General features: G+C 42.6%; 1 long non-coding RNA gene across 1 annotated transcript in view; it reads right to left on the bottom strand.

The window, feature by feature from the left end:
• The window catches only part of LOC138350631 (uncharacterized), a 135,481-nt gene that overhangs the window by 39,842 nt on the left and 73,704 nt on the right, over positions 1-21,935 (bottom strand). The gene's annotated exons all lie outside the window — the stretch shown is intronic.

Consider the following 21,935-nt stretch of genomic DNA (forward strand, 5'->3'; position numbering starts at 1 on the left):
TTGCTGCGAAAACCACCACGCAGCACCCTTGTCCGTAGTTGCAGAGGGTCGAGAAAAAATAATACCCTTTCCAACTACCCAAGGCGGCCTCCACACTTAATTGCCTGCTAGCGCATACACTTATGTGACCGTAATTAAACTTACCAGCCCCTCACGACCCTAGAATCGCCTCCTCTATGCGAATCGCACCACATAGGATTACCGTCGACTCTACCTCATGGGCCCCGGCTGCACCCTCACCACATAGCATAACCGAACGGACAGGCGCGTGAAGCTTCAATAATCGTCAAGAAATTATTGAAACACCACTGCTACCATTGTAACGACCGCTTACCCTGTCGTAATAACCGCGGCCTCTATTGTAATAACCCAATGTTCCCCAGTATTAATCCTGTTATCTTGTTTTCTCTCGTGATCGTAATATACGCTCTCTGTTGTACATCTCTGTCTCTCTTCACTCAATACCCCAGCTTAATACTGTTACAGTCCAGTATGACCCCTCACTGGACTGCCCCGTATATAAGAAGAATATTAAATGAGGAAGATACACCAAGGACAAGGGTTATTAGTTAAAAAAAATAAACAATAACAACACTCATTAAACTGCCACCACCTTCCCGACCAACCATACCTGAATGTGTCGATCACCGATCCCCAAGGAAGGCAAGGAATCAGTAACCATGGGACTCCGGGTAATATGACTTTCAGAAATAAATTTTGGAAAATTAGTTTGTGTAATTTACGTTACTAATTTAAATCCAAGGGCAACTTTAGTATCGATTAATTGTAGGAGAACCTGGGGGCTTCCAATACAACACCTAAAAATGACAAAGTTGCAAAATATATCAAGGGAGAGTTAAGTGAATACCACTGGACAAGCTATACAATTTATTTTATGAAACATGTAAATTAAGACAATTTGAAACACATAACCTATTCTATTTCCCTAGAGGCACAATGGATATTTATTGAGGGCACGAAACTCAAGTGCTACTATACCTTAAATACCCGCACCACGGCCAATATGTTGATGGCTGCCCTCAGCCCCTAGGATACGGGCTTGCGGCCCTGTTCCTAATACACTCCCAAGACACACTGATGAAATTTTTTTTTCCAACTTATTGCTGGGAAGGATTACTCCTCCCACCATCTAATACAGCCCCAGGGCTCCACCCATTATTTTGGCAATGGCCAACCATTTAACACGTAGGCCTGAGGTCTGGCTCTCTAGGGCCAATAAGGACTTGGCCCTTATCTCAGGCCAATCACCTTCACTGATCTGCCGTGGAAAGCTACATGAATTCCTGAAGATTGAGTCAGCTCTCCCCAGCTATGAGAAGGGAGACAAGGCGCCTCTATGGGGCCCCAGTGCACCTGCGAGCAATGTTTACAAAACTGATAAATTATGTTCAAGCCTGTCTCCTCTAAGATAGCGAGTAGGGACATTTGACTCTGCCTCGTATGGGGAAGACCGCTGCTGAGAGGGAAAGAGAGGGAATGAGAGGGAAAGAGAGGGAATGAGAGGGGGAAGATGAGTGGGAGAAGCCAAGGTATCCGAGACCTCCCTCAGGTCAACCTCTTGACCCTGACAAATGGGTGACAGGGGGGGGGGGAAGAGGAGGAGACGAATGACGGCCAAGGGGAGGGGAGAAGGAAGGAGGGGAGAGGGAGAAGGAAAGGAGGGGAGAAGGAGAAGGAAAGGAGGAGAGAAGGAGTAGGAGAGGAGGGGAGAAGGGAGAACCAATGATCTGAGCCCCAGATCATTACAGTATCCTCCCTGGTGGACAATGTTGAGGGTCATATCCTCCCTGGTGGACAATGTTGAGGGTCGTATCCTCCCTAGTGGACAATGTTGAGGGTCGTATCCTCCCTGGTGGACAATGTTGAGGGTCGTATCCTCCCTGGTGGACAATGTTGAGGGTCGTATCCTCCCTGGTGGACAATGTTGAGGGTCGTATCCTCCCTGGTGGACAATGTTGAGGGTCGTATCCTCCCGGGTGGACACTGTTGAGGGTCGTATCCTCCCTGGTGGACAATGTTGATGGTCGTATCCTCCCGGGTGGACACTGTTGAGGGTCGTATCCTCCCTGGTGGAAAATGTTGAGGGTCGTATCCTCCCAGGTGGACAATGTTGAAGGTCGTGTCCTCCTGGGTGGACAATGTTGAGGGTCGTATCCTCCCTGGGGGAAAATGTTGAAGGTCGTATCCTCCTGGGTGGACAATGTTCAGGGTCGTATCCTCCCTGGTGGAAAATGTTGAGGGTCGTATCCTCCTGGGTGGACAATGTTGAGGGTTGTATCCTCCTGGGTGGACAATGTTGAAGGTCGTGTCCTCCTGGGTGCACAATGTTGAGGGTCGTATCCTCCTGGGTGCACAATGTTGAGGGTCGTATCCTCCTGGGTGGACAATGTTGAAGGTCGTGTCCTCCCGGGTGGACAATGTTGAGGGTCGTATCCTCCCAGGTAGACGATGTTGAGAGTAGTTTCCTCCTAGCTGAACATTGGTGAAGGTCGTATGTTACCGGGTGGACAATGTTGAGAAGACGGGAAGAGAGGATGCTCCGGGAATCTTGTGGGAAAGAATCTTGTGCGGAAAGCCACATGTAAAGCATCGGGAATAAGAATGTCTGATAACCTAACGTTTAGGGAGCATAATCAAGCAAATTTAGCGTCAGCTAGAAAAATGTTGGGATGGATCACATGAACCTTCAAATCCAAGGATCCATCACAGTGCTTATACTGTTCAAATTGCTCGTACTGTCCCGCCTTGAATACTGTTCCATACTCACTTCTCCCTTCAGAGTAGGATTGTTGAAATAGAGGGAATACAGAGAACATATACGGCACGCATAGTCACGATAAAGCATCTAAACTATTGGGATCGTCTCAAAGCTCTCAAATTGTACTCTCCAGAAAGAAGATGGACAGGCCCCAAATCATATATATATGGAAAATACTGGTGGGAAAGGTCCCAAATTTGCATAGTAGAATAACATTCAAAAGTGACCAATATGGAAGGAAATGCAGAATAGAGTCAGTCAATAGTATAGGTGCGATAGGCACAATCAGAGAACACTGTATGAACATCAGAGGTTCATGGTTGTTCAATATCCTCCCTGCAAGTATAAGAAATATTGCTGGAACAAAAATGGAAATATTCAAGAAAAATTGAGTTTTCTGCAAGGAGTGCCTGACCAAACGATCTCTAGTGGATATGTGGGCCTACGGGCCAGTCCAAGCAACAGCCTGTTGGACCAAGCTTTGAAAAGTCAAGCCTGGCCCCGGGTGGTTTGGAGAGTAGAAGAACTCCCAGAACCTCATGCAGGTACCTACCTTGAGGTTACCTTGAGGTTACCTTGAGGTTACCTTGAGGTGCTTCCGGGGCTTAGCGTCCTCGCGGCCCGGTCGTCGACCAGGCCTCCTGGTTGCTAGACTGATCAACCAAGCTGTTGGACGCGCCTGCTCGCAGCCTGATGTATGAGTCACAGCCTGGTTGATCAGGTATCCTTTGGAGGTGCTTATCCAGTTCTCTCTTGAACACTGTGAGGGTATTGCCAGTTATGCCCCTTATGTGTAGCGGAAGCGTGTTGAACAGTCTCGGGCCTCTGATGTTGATAGAGTTCTCTCTCAGTACCTGTTGCACCTCCACTTTTCAACGGGGGTATTCTGCACATCCTGCCATGTCTTCTGGTCTCATGTGATGTTATTTCTGTGTGCAGGTTTGGGACCAGCCCCTCTAATATTTTCCACGTGTAAATTATTATGTATCTCTCCCGCCTGCGCTCAAGGGAGTACAGACTTAGGCTCTTTAGACGGTCCCAATAGTTTTGAAGTTTTACTGAGTGGATTCTAGCAGTAAAGGATCTCTGCATGCTCTCCAGGTCAGCAATTTCTCCAGCTTTGAAAGGGGCTGTCATTGTGCAGCAGTACTCCACTCTAGAGAGCACAAGCGTTTTGAAAAGTGTCATCATCGGTATAGCATCTCTAGTGTGAAAAGTTCTTGTTATCCAACCTGTCATTTTTCTTGCAGTTGTGATGGCTACTTTATTGTCTTCTTTAATGGTAAGGTCTTCCGACATGAGTACACCCAGATCCTTTACATTGCCTTTTCGTTCTATGTTATGATTTGCCTGAGTTTTGTACGTGGTTTCCGTTTTTATATTTTCATTTTTTCCATAGCGCATGAGCTGGAACTTATCTTCGTTAAACACCATATTATTTTCTGTAGCCCATAGAAAGACCTGATCTACATCTGACTGGAGGTTTGCCGTGTCCTCTATGTTGCCTACAATTATGAAGATCCTAGTGACATCTGCAAAGGATGATACAGTGCTATAGGTTGTGTTCTTGTTTATGTCCGATATGAGGATGAGAAAAAGTACTGGAGCAAGCACAGTACCCTGGGGGACTGAGCTCTTCACGGTTGATGGGCTGGATTTTATTTTGTTGACTATTACACATTGGGTTCTGTTGGTCAGGAAATTGTAGATCCATCTGACTATTTTTCCGGTAATTCATTTTGAACGCATTTTTTGTGCAATAACGCCATGGTCACATTTATCAAAAGGTACATTTATCAGGTCCATTCCAGATGTTAATAAGAGATCAATAAACACATCTCTTAGCTTCAGGCTAAATACAATTGTAAAAAAAAACTTTGGAGAGTTATTTTTTAAACTTCCTTTTCAAGTGAAGAAAACCGTAAGAAAAACGGAGAAGATTCACGCTAGAATCATTGATCTCACCCTTTGTGTCACATTCTATAGTATATTGTTAATATATTAAGAAAATGATATAAGTAGTGGTGACGGTGCCAGATAGACCCTGCCATTTTATGGAACCAGAGGTGGGTGTGCCAGAGAGAGTCACCCAATTTTAGGTCATCAGAGGTGGGTGTTCCAGCAGCACCCATCAAAAAAGTGTAGATAGGAATCCAGTAGGTACCGCTATGTCCATGTGATTTATACACCCAAAAAAGTATGGAGATATGTATATGCATATAATATGTACATAATATGTATATAATATATGGGGGTGCCAGCTGCGACCACCAAAAAAGTGTAGATGCGCCAGTGGCTGTCTCTATGACCGGGGGTAAAATCAGGTTCCACAAAGTAGGGTGGTACTCCCTACCCTGTCCCACACCTGACGGTCTTGTCTGTACCATAAGAGAGGTCATAATATAATATAATATATTATAATATACATGGATATGTCAGTAGGTACCACTATGTTTATGTGCTTTATACACCAAAAGAGAGTGGTAATAAGTACATAATATGATATACGGCTGAGCCAGTTGCGCCCAGTAACCTCCAGGTGTAGAAAACAGGTTCCAGCCAGTAGGGTGGTGCCCCCTACCCCCCAACTCCTCGTGGTCTTGTCTGCTCCATCAATTTCACTCTCAATGGAGTGGGTTCCTTCTTCCTCACCCCCTACCCTCAGACATCCCTCCACCAAGGTCACTTTATATAAATAATAACAATTTATCAATTACCAAAGGGTGACGAAGGACAATACAGCAGATTTGAAAACAATGGTAAACAGATTGATCGAAACAGTGAACGCCAAGAAATCCGGACTCCACATGCCAAAGATTATTGGGGAATACACACCTGGGTATGTGTATGGAAATGTCAAGACACACAAGCCTGGAAACCCACTTCGGCCAATCATCAGCCAGATACCCACACCCACGTACAGACTGGCGAAGCGACTCAACGGCTTGCTGACTCCTTATGTACCTTGAGCTTTCAGCCTGAAGTCTCCAAAGGAATTTGTTGACATACTACGGGGAACACGGGCCACAGGGATAAGAGCCTCGTTGGACGTAGAATCACTGTTTACCAACGTACCTGTGGATGAAACAATCGGGATGATAGCGGACAGAGTGTATCGTGAACCGGCCTGTACACCTCTTGTCATACCAGAAAACATTCTAAGGAAACTACTCCAAACTTGTACTAAATAGGCACCCTTCTTGAGCCCTGATGGGCACTTGTATATGCAAGGAGATGGGGTCGCCATGGGTTCTTCCCTAGGTGTCCTGTTTGCGAACTTCTACATGGGTACCATCGAGCAGAAGGTCTTAGTTGGCATGAAATTGAAGCCTGCCATATACTGCAGATATGTTGACGACATTTTTACCCAGGTACCTGATGTCAGACGTCTGCGGGAGCTGAAGGAGGCATTCGAGCAGAATTCTGTGTTGAGTTTCACTTACGAGATGGAGAAGGATGGGAAGCTGCCCTCTTTAGATGTAAAACAGTCATGTTTAGATGTAACAGTCATGGAAAGGAGCGGAGGTTTCCACACTGCAGTCTACACTAAGGAAACAAAAATAGGAATTTGCCTCAATGCTAACAGTGACTGCCCAGACAGGTACAAGAGAAGTGTTGTCAACGCTTACGTCGACCGTGCTCTCAGCCACAGCTCAGGATGGAAGCAAGTCGATGACGAACTCTGTAGGGTAAGGCAGGTCCTAGTCAACAACGGCTTCTCCAATGGTTTCGTTGAAGACATCATAAAAAGGAAGGTGAAATGCCATGCAACCTCTGAAGAGTCAATTAACACATCACCTGTACCCCCCTATTAGACTATTTTACAGGAAGTTCTTTTCCACAGCTCATAAAACGGAGGAAAGGGTCCTGAAAAATATTGTTAATAGGAACATTATCCCTACAGAGAAAAATCAGAAGATACAATTGACCATTTACTATAAAACCATAAAAAAGCCAACCTTCTCATGAAAAACTCTCCAGGCACAAAGCAGAATGCCTTAAAAGAGACCAACGTCGTCTATGCCTTCAAATGTCCACTTGGGGACTGTAAGCCCAAAAAAACTCAGTATATAGGCAAGACAACAACATCTCTTTCCCGGCGATTAACAATGCATAATCAACAGCACTTCATTAGGAACATTATATATATTATATATATATATATATATATATATATATATATATATATATATATATATATATATATATATATATATATATATACAATAGGGGCGATCAGAGTCATCACCAGTGAAGATACAGTTGCCACCAGGGATGCCCATACAGCACAAGCCCTGAGGGAAAAACACCCACCCAGAACTCCTCGTGACGGCAGTGTCCCCCTAGTCGGTGTCACCAGAGCAGAACCCCTGTGTGTGCTCGAATCCATGGTGCACAAAGCAGCTTTATCCTTCCCACCAGGATCAGCAGGTGGGTTCACAGGACTACGACCCAACCACATCAAACAAATGCTCAACCCTGCACTGGGAGACATTGCACAGGGCCTCCTGGTGGAACTAACTAGATTCGCCAACACATGTCTAGCTGGCAACATACCAGAGATCATACGGCCTCTCTTTTTTGGCGCTACCCTCTGTGCCTTGAGGAAAAAAGATGGAGGAATATGGAGGAATCAGACCGATAGCTGTGGGCAATTCACTCCGGCGTCTCGTCGCTAAGGCTGCTGCTAGAGCAGTTAGTCAGGCAGCAGCCGACATGCTGAAGATAAAACAACTTGGGTTTGGCATTCCCCAAGGGTGTGAGGCAGCGGCTCATGCAGCTAGAGCCTACATTGCCAACATTACGAATGAAAAAGCCCTGATAAAGCTGGACTTCAAAAATGCTTTCAATCTGGTTAGAAGGGATGCAGTACTCAGTGCAGTTCATCGCCTTTTTCCTTCCCTCTACCCGTTTGTAAACTCATGCTACAGCAAGAATCTAACTCTGCTTTTTGGGGAACATGAACTTGAATCACAAGAAGGTGTCCAACAAGGTGACCCCCTTGCTCCTTTTCTGTTCTGCCTAGTTATCAAGGAAGTCACCGATAACCTGTCCAGTGAGCTCAACATTTGGTTTTTGGATGATGGTACTCTAGCCGGCTCCCCAGCCTCACTCTTGGACGACATAAGAATAATCCAGGAGCAAGGAGCAAGCCTAGGCCTCACCCTGAACCCTTCCAAGTGCGAAATAACCTCCACCAACCAGCACATAATAGAACAAATAAAGGTTGTGTTGACTGACATTCATACAACCAACCCTGAGGACAGCACACTCCTAGGTGCTCCTCTTGGAAGGAATGCCATCGACGGGGTCCTCGGTAAGAAGATCACTGACCTGAAGAGGATGAACGAGAGGATTGAAGACATCGATGCTCATGATGCACTTTACCTCATCACCAGATGCTTGTCCCTCCCCAGGCTGACCTACTTTCTAAGATGTTCGCCATCTTTCAACAATATTAAATTAGAAGAGTATGACAGCTTGCTGAAATCAACACTAGAAAAAGCCCTCAATCTTTCCCTCAGCGACTCACAGTGGAAACAGGCCTCCCTTCCTGTCAGACTCGGGGGCCTTGGCGTGCGTACAGCAACACAAATTGCTGTACCAGCGTTCCTGTCCTCTTCAGTGGGGTCTGACAACTTGGTGAAGGAAATCCTACCTGAGCACCTAGTTCAACAGGCAGGGGTGCATGATCCCAGCTTCACAGACTGCACAACCAAATGGGTCTCTCTCGCAGGACCAGCACCCCAACCACCGCCTTCTGAAGCCCATAAGCAATCCAGCTGGGATCGCCCCATTGCCGACCAAGAAGCTGCAACTTTGCTAGAAGCTGCGACAACACCACATGACACTGCCCGACTTAGAGCTGTAGCAGCTCCCCATGCAGGTGATTTCCTATTAGCAACCCCAATGTCAGCAACCGGCACCCGTCTCACACCACAGGCCCTCCGAATTGCCGTGGCTCTCCGCCTAGCTGCCCCAATCCACACCGAATACAGGTGTATTTGCGGCGAGGCAGAGGCCGACAGATATGGACGACATGGCCTTCTTTGCCAAAGGACGGGAGGATGGCATGCAAGACACGGCGAGGTTAATGACATTATTAAGAGAAGCCTTATCACAGCCGGTTGTCCAGCAGAGAGAGAGCCCCGTTACCTAATGTCCGCAACTCTGATGAGCCTGTTGGTCGCCCAGACGGAATTACGGTGAACCCCTGGAAGAATGGTAGACAGTTGGTGTGGGACTACACTTGTGTTTCAACTTTAGCCAATACCTATGTTGACTTCAGTGCTACACAAGCAGGAGGAGCTGCCAATCACCGGGAAGCGGCCAAGTCACGTAAATACAGAGACCTTGAGCACCACTACAATTTTGTCCCCATTGCCTCAGAGACATTTGGTGCCTGGGGTAAAAGTGCTGCTAGCTTTTTGAAGGAGTTGGGGTCTAAGCTAATCGAAACAACTAGAGACCCTAGAGCTGCCAGTTTTCTTTTTCAGCGCCTTAGTGTGGCAATCCAGAGAGGAAATGCTCACTGCATCCATGGTTCCTGCCCGCCATCTGAGGAGCTGGAGGAGCTGTTTAACTTGTGACAAGCAGCCTTGTACCCTGCATGTAATCAATATTGTAACTTTTTTTGTGTAATGACATTTTCAAATAAAGTTAGATAAATATACACACTTAACAAAAGAATAGGGGTGGTAGGAGAAGAAAATATCAAAGTGTTCAGTGAGGATCCACAAGGTCTTCTCTGAGTACTCTTTATTTTCTTCTCCGAGGCTATGGGTCCCTACACTTGCACCAGAGGTGGTACCCCTTCTAGGTTATAAAAAAAAAATTATATATATATATATATATATATATATATATATATATATATATATATATATATATATATTATTAAATATGATTGAAAAAGTCAGATTAATAATTCTAACAGGAATTTTCTCAATCTTTCTTATATTTCTTTTCACTGTTTATGGTAACTGAAAAATCAATTCTCCAAAATTCATTTTTGTTTCTAGTCTGACATGACACTTGAACGCATTTCGTAAAACTTATTACATTTTCAAAGACTTTAGTTTACACACACACAACTATAACTGAACAGGGTTTAAACAGCTTCGATTTTATACCTGCATTTGGGTGAGATGATATGTTAAAACATATGATATGTGATATGTAGTAACATATCACCTCACCCAAATGCAGGTATAAAATCGAAGCTGTTTAAACTCTGTTCAGTTATAGTTGTGTGTGTGTAAACTAAAGTCTTTGAAAATGTAATAAGTTTATATATATATATATATATAAATATATATATATATATATATATATATATATATATATATATATATATATATATATATATATATATATATATATATATTTATATATATATATATATATATATGTCGTACCTAGTAGCCAGAACGCACTTCTCAGCCTACTATACAAGGCCAAATTTGCCTAATAAGCCAAGTTTTCCTGAATTAATATATTTTCTCTAATTTTTTTCTTATGAAATGATAAAGCTACCCATTTCATTATGTATGAGGTCAATTTTTTTTTATTGGAGTTAAAATTAACGTAGATATATGACCGAACCTAACCAACCCAACCTAACCTAACCTAACCTATCTTTATAGGTTAGGTTAGGTTAGGTAGCCGAAAAAGTTAGGTTAGGTTAGGTTAGGTAGGTTAGGTAGTCGAAAAACAATTAATTCATGAAAACTTGGCTTATTAGGCAAATTTGGCCTTGCATAGTAGGCTGAGAACTGAGTTCTGGCTACTAGGTACGACATATATATATATATATATATATATATATATATATATATATATATATATATATATATATATATATATATATATATATATATATATATATATGTCGTACCTAGTAGCCAGAACGCACTTGTCAGCCTACTATGCGAGGCCCGATTTGCCTAATAAACCAAGTTTTCCCGAATTAATATATTTTTTCTAATTTTTTTCTTATGAAATGATAAAGCTACCCTTTTCATTACTTATGAGGTCAATTTTTTTTAATTGGAGTTAAAATTAACGTAGATATATGACCGAACCTAACCAACCCTACCTAACCTAACCTAACCTATCTTTATTGGTTAGGTTAGGTTAGGTTGCCGAAAAAGTTAGGTTAGGTTAGGTTAGGTAGGTTAGGTAGTCGAAAAATAATTAATTCATGAAAACTTGGCTTATTAGGCAAATCGAGCCTTGCATAGTAGGCAGAGAAGTGCGTTCTGGCTATTAGGTACGACATATATATATATATATATATATATATATATATATATATATATATATATATATATATATATATATATATATATATATATATATATATATATATATATATGTGTCGTACCTAGTAGCCAGAACTCACTTCTCAGCCTACTATTCAAGGCCCAATTTGCCTAATAAGCCAAGTTTTCCTGAATTAATATATTTACTATAATTTTTTTCTTATGAAATGATAAAGCAACCCTTTTCTCTATGTATGAGGTCAATTTTTTTTTATTGGAGTTAAAATTAACGTAGATATATGACCGAACCTAACCAACCCTACCTAACCTAACCTAACCTATCTTTATAGGATAGGTTACGTTAGGTAGCCGAAAAAGTTAGGTTAGGTTAGGTTAGGTAGGTTAGGTAGTCGAAAAACGATTAATTCAGGAAAACTTGGCTTATTAGGCAAATTGGGCCTTGCATAGTAGGCTGAGAAGTGCGTTCTGGCTACTAGGTACGACATATATATATATATATATATATATATATATATATATATATATATATATATATATATATATATATATATATATATATATATATATATATATATATATATATGTCGTACCTAGTAGCCAGAACGCACTTTTCAGCCTACTATGCAAGGCCCGATCTGCCTAATAAGCCAAGTTTTCCTGAATTAATATATTTTCTCTATTTTTTTCTTATGAAATGATAAAGCTACCCATTTCATTATGTGTGAGGTCAATTTTTTTTTTATTAGAGTTAAAATTAACGTCGATATATGACCGAACCTAATCAACCCTACCTAACCTAACCTAACCTATCTTTATAGGTTAGGTTAGGTTAGGTAGCCGAAAAAGTTAGGTTAGGTTAGGTTAGGTAGGTTAGGTAGTCTAAAAACAATTAATTCATGAAAATTTGGCTTATTAGGCAAATCGGGCCTTGCATAGTAGGCTGAGAAGTGCGTTCTGGCTACTAGGTACGACATATATATATATATATATATATATATATATATATATATATATATATATATATATATATATATATATATATATATATATATATATATATATATATATATATATATTCCCTTAAGTACTTTCGTATACTAATACATTTTCAGAAGGAATCGTATTGTAATATACTTAAGCACTTAAGGAAAATCCTGTTTCAATTCTTCCTCCGTGGTCTGACACTGTCACATTTTTCATCATGTGTTAATTTTCGTGATTTACACACACACACACACACACACACACACACACACACACACACACACACACACACACACACACACACACACAAACGAGAGCACAAAGGAGAAGATCCTATCAAGGAAGAGCTCCCTGAAAAACGTGGGAAAATTCAAAAATGTATTCCTCCAGAGAGACATGTCAAGGGAGGAGAGAGCTGTGGCGACAGAAGCAAGGAAGAGGCGCAGGGCGAGGGGGGAAAACCAGGAAGTCACAGCTCCCAACACAACACCCCCAGAAGCGAGGGGGAAACCCACAACCAGCTACCCAGTAACACCAGAAGGGAGGACAACCCCGCCTCCCTCCTCTGCATAGAAAACTCCCCTACACCAAACCCTCCCTGCCCCCACATAAATGTTCAGCCAAATCTCCCTCTCCCCACACCCAATCCCCACCCTTCTACCCCTCCCCTCCTCCCGAGTCCTCCCTCCCCCCTTTCCTTCCTGTCCTCCCTCCCCTTTCACCCCATACCCTCCCCCTTCACTGGATCCCCGCCCTTCATCCCAGTATCCTCTGAGACCCTGTTATCCACCTCACAGGTCCTCACACCAATGGAACAGCCTCCCCCACCAGCAGAACACTCACCAAGGAGGAGATTTGAGAAGGGACAGAAGAACGTGAGCCTCAAAGCGATGTACACTAACATAGATGGAATTACAAATAAAGCAAATGTGCTTGGAGAATGGGTACTAGAAGAAAATCCAGACACAATAACCCTCAAAGAAACAAAGATCACAAAAACGATAACAAACGCAGTGTTCCCACAGGACTATTATGTTATGAGGAAAGAGAGGGAAGGAAGAGGTGGGGGTGGTTTAGCTCTGCTGGTAAGAAAAGGCTGGGATTTTGAGGAGATGGATATTCAGGGCTGTGAAGGTTTCAGTGACTACATAGCAGGTACCGTAACAAATGGAGGGAAAAAAATTATAGTCGTAGTCATATATAATCCACCACCAAATGACAGAAGACCTAGATAGGAATATGATAGAAACAACATGGCGACCACTAACATAATAGAAAGAGCAGCTTCTGTTGCTAGCAGGAATGGATCTGGACTACTAATTATGGGAGACTTCAACCATGGGAAGATAGATTGGAAGAACAGAGACCCGCATGGAGGACCAGAAACATGGAGAGCTAAGCTGCTGGACGTGGCAACAAGAAACTTTCTAAGCCAGCACATCAAAGAACCAACAAGAATGAGAGGAGAAGATGAACCAGCAATGCTTGATTTGATATTTACCCTAAATGAGTGGGATATAAGAGAAGTTAAGATGGAAGCGCCCTTGGGAATGAGTGACCACAGTGTATTGAACTTTGAGTACCTGGTAGAGCTAGGACTTATCTCCCCCAAAAAAGAACTAGGAATCAAAAGGCTGGCATACCGAAAGGGAAGTTATGAACAGATGAGAAGTTTCCTAAGTGAAATACCTTGGGACATAGACCTCAGAGATAAGTCTGTACAGGGTATGATGGACTATGTTACCCAAAAGTGTCAGGAGGCAGTAAACAGGTTCATTCCGGCCCAAAGGGAAAAATCCGAGAAGCAACAGAAGAATCCATGGTATAATAGGGCATGTATGGAAGCGAAGAAACTGAACAAAAGGGCGTGGAGGAACTTCCGGAATAACAGAACACCAGAAAGCAGAGAGAGATACCAGAGACCAGGAATGAGTACGTCAGGGTGAGAAGAGAAGCAGAGAAAAGTTTTGAAAATGATATAGCAAACAAAGCCAAGACCGAAACAAAGCTACTCCACAGTCACATCAGAAGGAAAACAACAGTGAAAGAACAGGTAGTGAAACTTAGAACAGGCGAGGACAGGTATACAGAGAATCACAAAGAGGTGTGTGATGAACTCAACAAGAGGTTCCAGGAGGTCTTCACAACAGAACAAGGTGAGGTCACTGTGCTAGGAGAAAGGGAAGTAAACCAGGCGGCCTTGGAAGAGTTCGAAATTAAGAGAGAGGAGGTCAAGACACACCTGCTGGATCTGGATGTTAGAAAGGCTGTTGGTCCAGACGGGATCTCGCCATGGGTACTGAAAGAGTGTGCAGAGGCACTTTGCTTGCCACTCTCCATAGTGAGTAGTAGGTCACTGGAGACAGGAGACCTACCAGAAATATGGAAGACGGCGAATGTGGTCCCAATATACAAAAAGGGCGACAGGCAAGAGGCACTGAACTACAGGCCAGTGTCCTTGACTTGTATACCATGCAAGGTGATGGAAAAAATCGTGAGAAAAACCTGGTAGCACATCTGGAGAGAAGGGATTTCGTGACAAATCGCCAACATGGGTTCAGGGAGGGTAAATCTTGCCTGACTGGCTTAATAGAATTCTACGACCAGGTGACAAAGATTAAGCAAGAAAGAGAGGGCTGGGCGGACTGCATTTTCTTGGATTGTCGGAAAGCCTTTGACAAAGTACCGCATAAGAGGCTGGTACATAAGCAGGAGAGACAGGGAGGTGTAGCTGGTAAGGTGCTCCAGTGGATAAGGGAGTACCTAAGCAATAGGAAGCAGAGAGTTACGGTGAGGGGTGAGACCTCCGATTGGCGTGAAGTCACCAGTGGAGTCCCACAGGGCTCTGTACTCGGTCCTATCTTAATTCTGATATATGTAAATGATCTCCCAGAGGGTATCGATTCATTTCTCTCAATGTTTGCGAACGATGCTAAAATTATGAGAAGGATTAAAGCAGAAGAGGACTGTTTGAGGCTTCAAGAAGACCTAGACAAGCTGAAGGAATGGTCGAACAAATGGTTGTTAGAGTTTAACCCCACCAAATGTAATGTAATGAAGATAGGTGTAGGGAGCAGGAGGCCAGATACAAGGTATCATCTGGGAGAGGAAATTCTTCATGAGTCAGAGAAGGAAAAAGACTTGGGGGTTGATATCACGCCAGACCTGTCTCCTGCAGCACATATCAAGCGGATAACATCAGCGGCATATGCCAGGCTGGCCAACATACGAACGGCATTCAGAAACTTGTGTAAAGAATCATTCAGAACTTTGTATACCACATATGTCAGGCCAATCCTGGAGTATGCAGCCCCAGCATGGAGTCCATATCTAGTCAAGGGTAAGACTAAACTGGAAAAGGTTCAACGGTTTGCCACCAGACTAGTACCCGAGCTGAGAGGTATTAGCTACGAGGAGAGACTACAGGAATTTAACCTCACTTTGCTTGAAGACAGAAGAGTTAGGGGGGACATGATCACCACATTCAAGATTCTGAAGGGAATTGATAGGGTAGATAAAGACAGGCTAATTAACACAAGGGGCACATGCACATGGGAACACGGGTGGAAACTGAGTGCCCAAATGAGCCACAGAGATATTAGAAAGAACTTTTTTAGTATCAGAGTGGTTGACAAATGGAATGCATTAGGAAGTGATGTGGTGGAGGCTGACTCCATACACAGTTTTAAGTGTAGATATGATAGAACCCAATAGGCTAGGTAATCGGCTAAACCCAATAGGTAATCGGTACACCTGTTGATTGACGGTTGAGAGGCCGGACCAAAGAGCCAGAGCTCAACCCCCGCAAACACAACTAGGTGAGTACACACACACACACACACACACCTGAGGGAATAATAGGGGTCAAGGGAGTGGGTGCAGTGTGCAGTGAGAATCGGGACAGTGTAAATCGAACAGTGGCATGGTAATGCAACACATTGACTACATCTCGTGGTGAAATATCTTAGTGAATTTAGAGAACATAGCTAGTGAAGTTTGACTACTTGAGGCATCATCAGGCGCATCAGCCGGGACGCAAGTGGAGACCTGAAGACCTCACAGGATTAATGACGAAACGACGTGTATTCGCCTAGAGTGCTTGTGGGGGGTTGGCTGGTAAATGTCTCTCATAAGTCTCCAACAGTGTGCAAGGTTTATATGTCATATCATATCGTAGAAGCTAATGCATTCTATTCAATAATACAATCGTAAGTGGTAGTCACGTAACAGGGACAGCAAATGTGAGCTCACTGGGAACCCAGATAAGCCGCTAATCCCAGCGAAGTCTGAAGACAATACCTCACCCACCTCCTCTTAACCCCCATCTCACTCTCCCACCACCCCCCACTCCCCCCTACCACTGACTACACTTACACACACACCTGGCCACCATCTCCGCCCCCACCCCCCAGTCCCCCGCATCCCCCTTGCACACACTCTCTTCTCTCTCTCTCTCTCTCTCTCTCTCTCACCCCTCCCCACACTCTCCCCCTCTCTCCCTCTCCCACTTTCTCACTCACTCTCTCTCTCTCTATATATATATACATATATATATATATTGTGACGGTAACGCGTTGGTGTTCGGCTGTTCAAAAGCTAGGGGTATGGCCTCGTCACATATAGAAAAAAAAATAGAAATTCTGGAACTTCGTCTGTGGTAAGGTAAGGAGAAGACACACAAAACACAAGTAAATTTTAACAATGAAATTTTAATTACGTTAAAGAAAGCAAAACATGAATAAAATGGACATACAAATTCGTATAATAAAATCAATCAAAATAATAAGAATAATCAAATGGCAAAATGAAAAGTTACGTTAAGACAAGTGAGCAAATAACAAGTGTATGGCAAACAAAGTAAATAGGTGCAGGAATATTGGCTTTAAGCTGCCACCTCTCTTAGTACACGTAAGCCTGGGGCTTAGTCTACCAACGAGACGTGTTAACTTGTCAAAAGCACGGGATATTCTGAGGACTGAGGTCGTGGCGGCCCCAGACATCAAGTAGTATGGTGGGTGGAGTGCAGTTGCAGCTGGACCTGCAGCCAATCAGCGAGGAGCAGGCGACAAGACAGGTAGTTTGGTGGTTCGAGGTGGAGCAGGTGTTCCTGGCTGCATATGTTTTGCGCTTCTGGCAAAACTTGGTGTTGTTGTCGTTGTTGGACATTTCTTCCATATTAGTTGTATAGGGATGTATGTATCGACGAACTTTGGAGGGAAGAGCAGGCTCAATCTCTTGAAGGAGATTATCGTCACAATATATATATATGTCGTACCTAGTAGCCAGAACGCCCTTCTCAGCCTACTATGCAAGGCCCGATTTGCCAAATAAGCCAAGTTTTCATGAATTAATTGTTTTTCGGCAACCTAACCTACCTAACCTAACCTAACCTAACTTTTTCGGCTACCTAACCTAACCTAACCTATAAAGATAGGTTAGGTTAGGTTAGGTAGGGTTGGTTAGGTTCGGTCATATATCTACGTTAATTTTAACTTTTTTTTTAGAGAAAATATATTAATTCAGGAAAACTTGGCTTATTAGGCAAATCGGGCCTTGCATAGTAGGCCGAGAAGTGCGTTCTGGCTACTAGGTACGACATATATATATATATATATATATATGTATATATATATATATATATATATATATATATATACATATATATATATATATATATATATATATATATATATATATATATATATAACCACACGGTCACCACAAGGTGACCGCACGAGAGACCGCACCACAAGGTAACCACACGAGAAACCACAAGGTCTCCTCTGAATACTTTTTATTTTCTTCTCCGAGGCTATGGGTCCCCACATTGGCACCAGAGGTGGTACCCTCACAAATTTTATATATATATATATATATATATATATATATATATATATATATATATATATATATATATATATATATATAACTGAAAACTCACACCCCAGAAGTGACTCGAACCCATACTCCCAGGAGCAACGCAACTGGTATGTACAAGACGCCTTGTACATACCATACATACTATGCCCAAGTGCCGGCGGTGGGGTGGTTCAAATAGCCTCGGCTATCACCTCATTATGTCCGGTCGTGATGGTCAAGTGGATTAAGGCGTCTTGTACATACCAGTTGCGTTGCTCCTGGGAGTATGGGTTCGAGTCACTTCTGGGGTGTGAGTTTTCAGTTGCATATTGTCCTGGGGACTATTCAGGCTTGTTCGCATTTGTGTTCCTCACATGTGCCCCAAAGAATGAGGTGATTTAGTAAAATGCTATGCCCAAGATTACTATCCGAGTGCCGGCGGTGGGGTGGTTCAAATAGCCTCGGCTATCACCTCATTATGTCCGGTCGTGATGGTCAAGTGGATTAAGGCGTCTTGTACATACCAGTTGCGTTGCTCCTGGGAGAATGGGTTCGAGTCATTTCTGGGGTGTGAGTTTTCAGTTGCATATTGTCCTGGGGACCATTCAGGCTTGTTCGCATTTGTGTTCCTCACGTGTGCCCCAAAGAATGAGGTGATTTGGTAAAATGCTATGCCCAAGATTACTATCCGAGTGCCGGCGGTGGGGTGGTTCAAATAGCCTCGGCTATCACCTCATTATGTCCGGTCGTGATGGTCAAGTGGATTAAGGCGTCTTGTACATACCAGTTGCGTTGCTCCTGGGAGTATGGGTTCGAGTCACTTCTGGGGTGTGAGTTTTCAGTTGCATATTGTCCTGGGGACCATTCAGGCTTGTTCGCATTTGTGTTCCTCACGTGTGCCCCAAAGAATGAGGTGATTTGGTAAAATGCTATGCCCAAGATTACTATCCGAGTGCCAGCGGTGGGGTGGTTCAAATAGCCTCGGCTATCACCTCATTATGTCCGGTCGTGATGGTCAAGTGGATTAAGGCGTCTTGTACATGCCAGTTGCGTTGCTCCTGGGAGTATGGGTTCGAGTCACTTCTGGGGTGTGAGTTTTCAGTTGCATATTGTCCTGGGGACCATTCAGGCTTGTTCGCATTTGTGTTCCTCACGTGTGCCCCAAAGAATGAGGTGATTTGGTAAAATGCTATGCCCAAGATTACTATCCGAGTGCCGGCGGTGGGTGGTTCAAATAGCCTCGGCTATCACCTCATTATGTCCGGTCGTGATGGTCAAGTGGATTAAGGCGTCTTGTACATACCAGTTGCGTTGCTCCTGAGAGTATGGGTTCGAGTCACTTCTGGGGTGTGAGTTTTCAGTTGCATATTGTCCTGGGGACCATTCAGGCTTGTTCGCATATATATATATATATATATATATATATATATATATATATATATATATATATATATATATTTTATTAAATATGACCGAAAAAGTAAGATTAATAATTCTAACACGAATTTTCTCAATCTTTCGTACATTATGCTTCACTATTGGAGGTAAATCAAAAATCACTTCTCCAAAATTCATTTTTATTTCTAGTCTGACGCGACACGGGCGCGTTTCGTAAAACTTATTACATTTTCAAAGACTTCACAAATACACAACTGATTAGAACTTGCGTTTCCCTGGTTTTATATCTACATTTGAGTGAGGTGGGAAGGGTGATGTGACATCACCCTTCCGATCGAAGACATCATAAGAAGGAAAGTGAAAAGCCATGCAACCTCCGAAGAGACAACTAACACAACACCTATACCCCCTATTAGACTATTTTACAGGAACTTCTTTTCCACAGCTCATAAAACAGAGGAAAGGGTCCTGAAAGATATTGTTAATAGAAACGTTACCCCTACAGACAAAAATCAGAGGATACAACTGACGATTTACTATAAAACCAGAAAAACGGCCAGCCTACTCATGAGAAACTCTCCAGACACGAAACAGAACGCTTTAAAAGAGACTAACGTCGTCTATGCCTTCAAATGCCCACTTGGGGACTGTAAGCTCCAAAAAACCCAGTATATAGGCAAGACAACAACATCTCTTTCTAGGCGTTTAACGATGCATAAACAACAGGGCTCCATTAAGGAACATATAATCTCTTCCCATAACCAAACCATCGCCAGAGAAATCCTAGTAAACAACACAGAAATCATCGATAGATACAGCGATAGCAGGCGGCTCGACGTTTGCGAGGCACTACACATCAAGAAGTCAACACCAGCAATCAACAGCCAATTATTGCACAACTATATTCTACCCACCTCAAGACTCCGCTCCAATATAGAAGCATCAAGAAATATGGACCAATAGGCTTTCTACAAACACTTCTATTCAATATCCATTGTTTCGTGTTCTGTCTTGTGTTGATACTTTTAATACCCTATTAATATCCTCTAATGCCACATCATCCTTCCCACCTTACTCAAATGTAATGCCACATCACCCTTCCCACCTCACTCAAATGTAGATATAAAACCAGGGAAACGCAAGTTCTAATCAGTTGTGTATTTGTGAAGTCTTTGAAAATGTAATAAGTTTTACGAAACGCGCCCGTGTCGCGTCAGACTAGAAATAAAAATGAATTTTGGAGAAGTGATTTTTGATTTACCTCCAATAGTGAAGCATAATGTACGAAAGATTGAGAAAATTCGTGTTAGAATTATTAATCTTACTTTTTCGGTCATATTTAATAAAATATGTCTACAGGAAAGACTGCTACCAAAATATACTAATATATATATATATATATATATATATATATATATATATATATATATATATATATATATATTGTATACATATTATATACATATACATATATCCATACTCATTTTGGTGTATAATGCACATGAACATAGTGGTACCTACTGGACCTCAATCTACACTTTTTTGGTGGCTGCTGCTGGCACACCCGCCTCTGATGACCTAAAATGGCAGGTCTATCAGGCACTGTCACCACTACTGATATACAATTACTGTAGTGATACTTAATCACTACTTTAACCATTATTCACCACTATCCATCATTAACCACCGTAAATCTTGAGGGGGAAGTAGAGAGAACAACGTGAATCTTGCAGATAAGTAGAAGAAGCACTGTGGATCTTGGTAAAGAAGGATAAGAAGTACAATGAATCATACATAAAAGTAGAGAAGCACTGTGAATCTTGCAGGGAAGTAGAGAAAGCATTACGAATCTTGTGAAGAAGGAGAAGAAAACCCGAGAATACAAAGTGGTGTGTTAGAGTTTATCAAGCAACAGCTTATGCTGACGCTTAATACTTAAGCTTTTGTGTGTGTAACGTTGGGATTATTTCATATCACTAAGATGTCTCAAGACCAATATGTTGTGTACATATCAGGTCATATGTCATCTTTTATTACATCGTGAATACTTCTGGATCAAGAGTCAAGGTCATCTGTATCAATGGTCAAGGTTATCTGTATCAATTCTCAAGGTCATCTGTATCAATGGTCAAGGTCACAGTCAAGGTCATCTATATCGATGGTCAAGATCACAGTCACGCTCATCTGTATTAATGGTCAAGGTCGCAGTCAAGGTCATCTGTATCAAGTCAAGATCACAGTCAAGGTCATCTGTATCAGTGGTCAAGGTCGCAGTCAGTGTCATCTTTATCAATGGTGAAGGTCACAGTCAAGATCATCAGGACTAAGGATCAAGGTCAAAGTGATAGATGGGTCACCTGAATTATGGATGAAAGTTACGGAAAGTCTAATGAACCAAGGATCAAGGTCACAGCAAAAGGTCATCTTGAACAGGAATTAGGTCACAGTGAAAGGTCATCTTGAACAGGAATTAGGTCACAGTGAAAGGTCTTCTTGAACAGGAATTAGGTCACAGTAAAAAGTTATCTTGAACAGGAATTAGGTCACAGTGAAAGGTCATCTTGAACAGGAATTAGGTCACAGTGAAAGGTCATCTTAAACAGGAATTAGGTCACAGTAAAAGGTCATCT

This window comes from Procambarus clarkii, chromosome 46 (genome assembly GCF_040958095.1).
Source record: "Procambarus clarkii isolate CNS0578487 chromosome 46, FALCON_Pclarkii_2.0, whole genome shotgun sequence".
NCBI classification, from domain to species: Eukaryota; Metazoa; Arthropoda; class Malacostraca; order Decapoda; family Cambaridae; genus Procambarus; species Procambarus clarkii.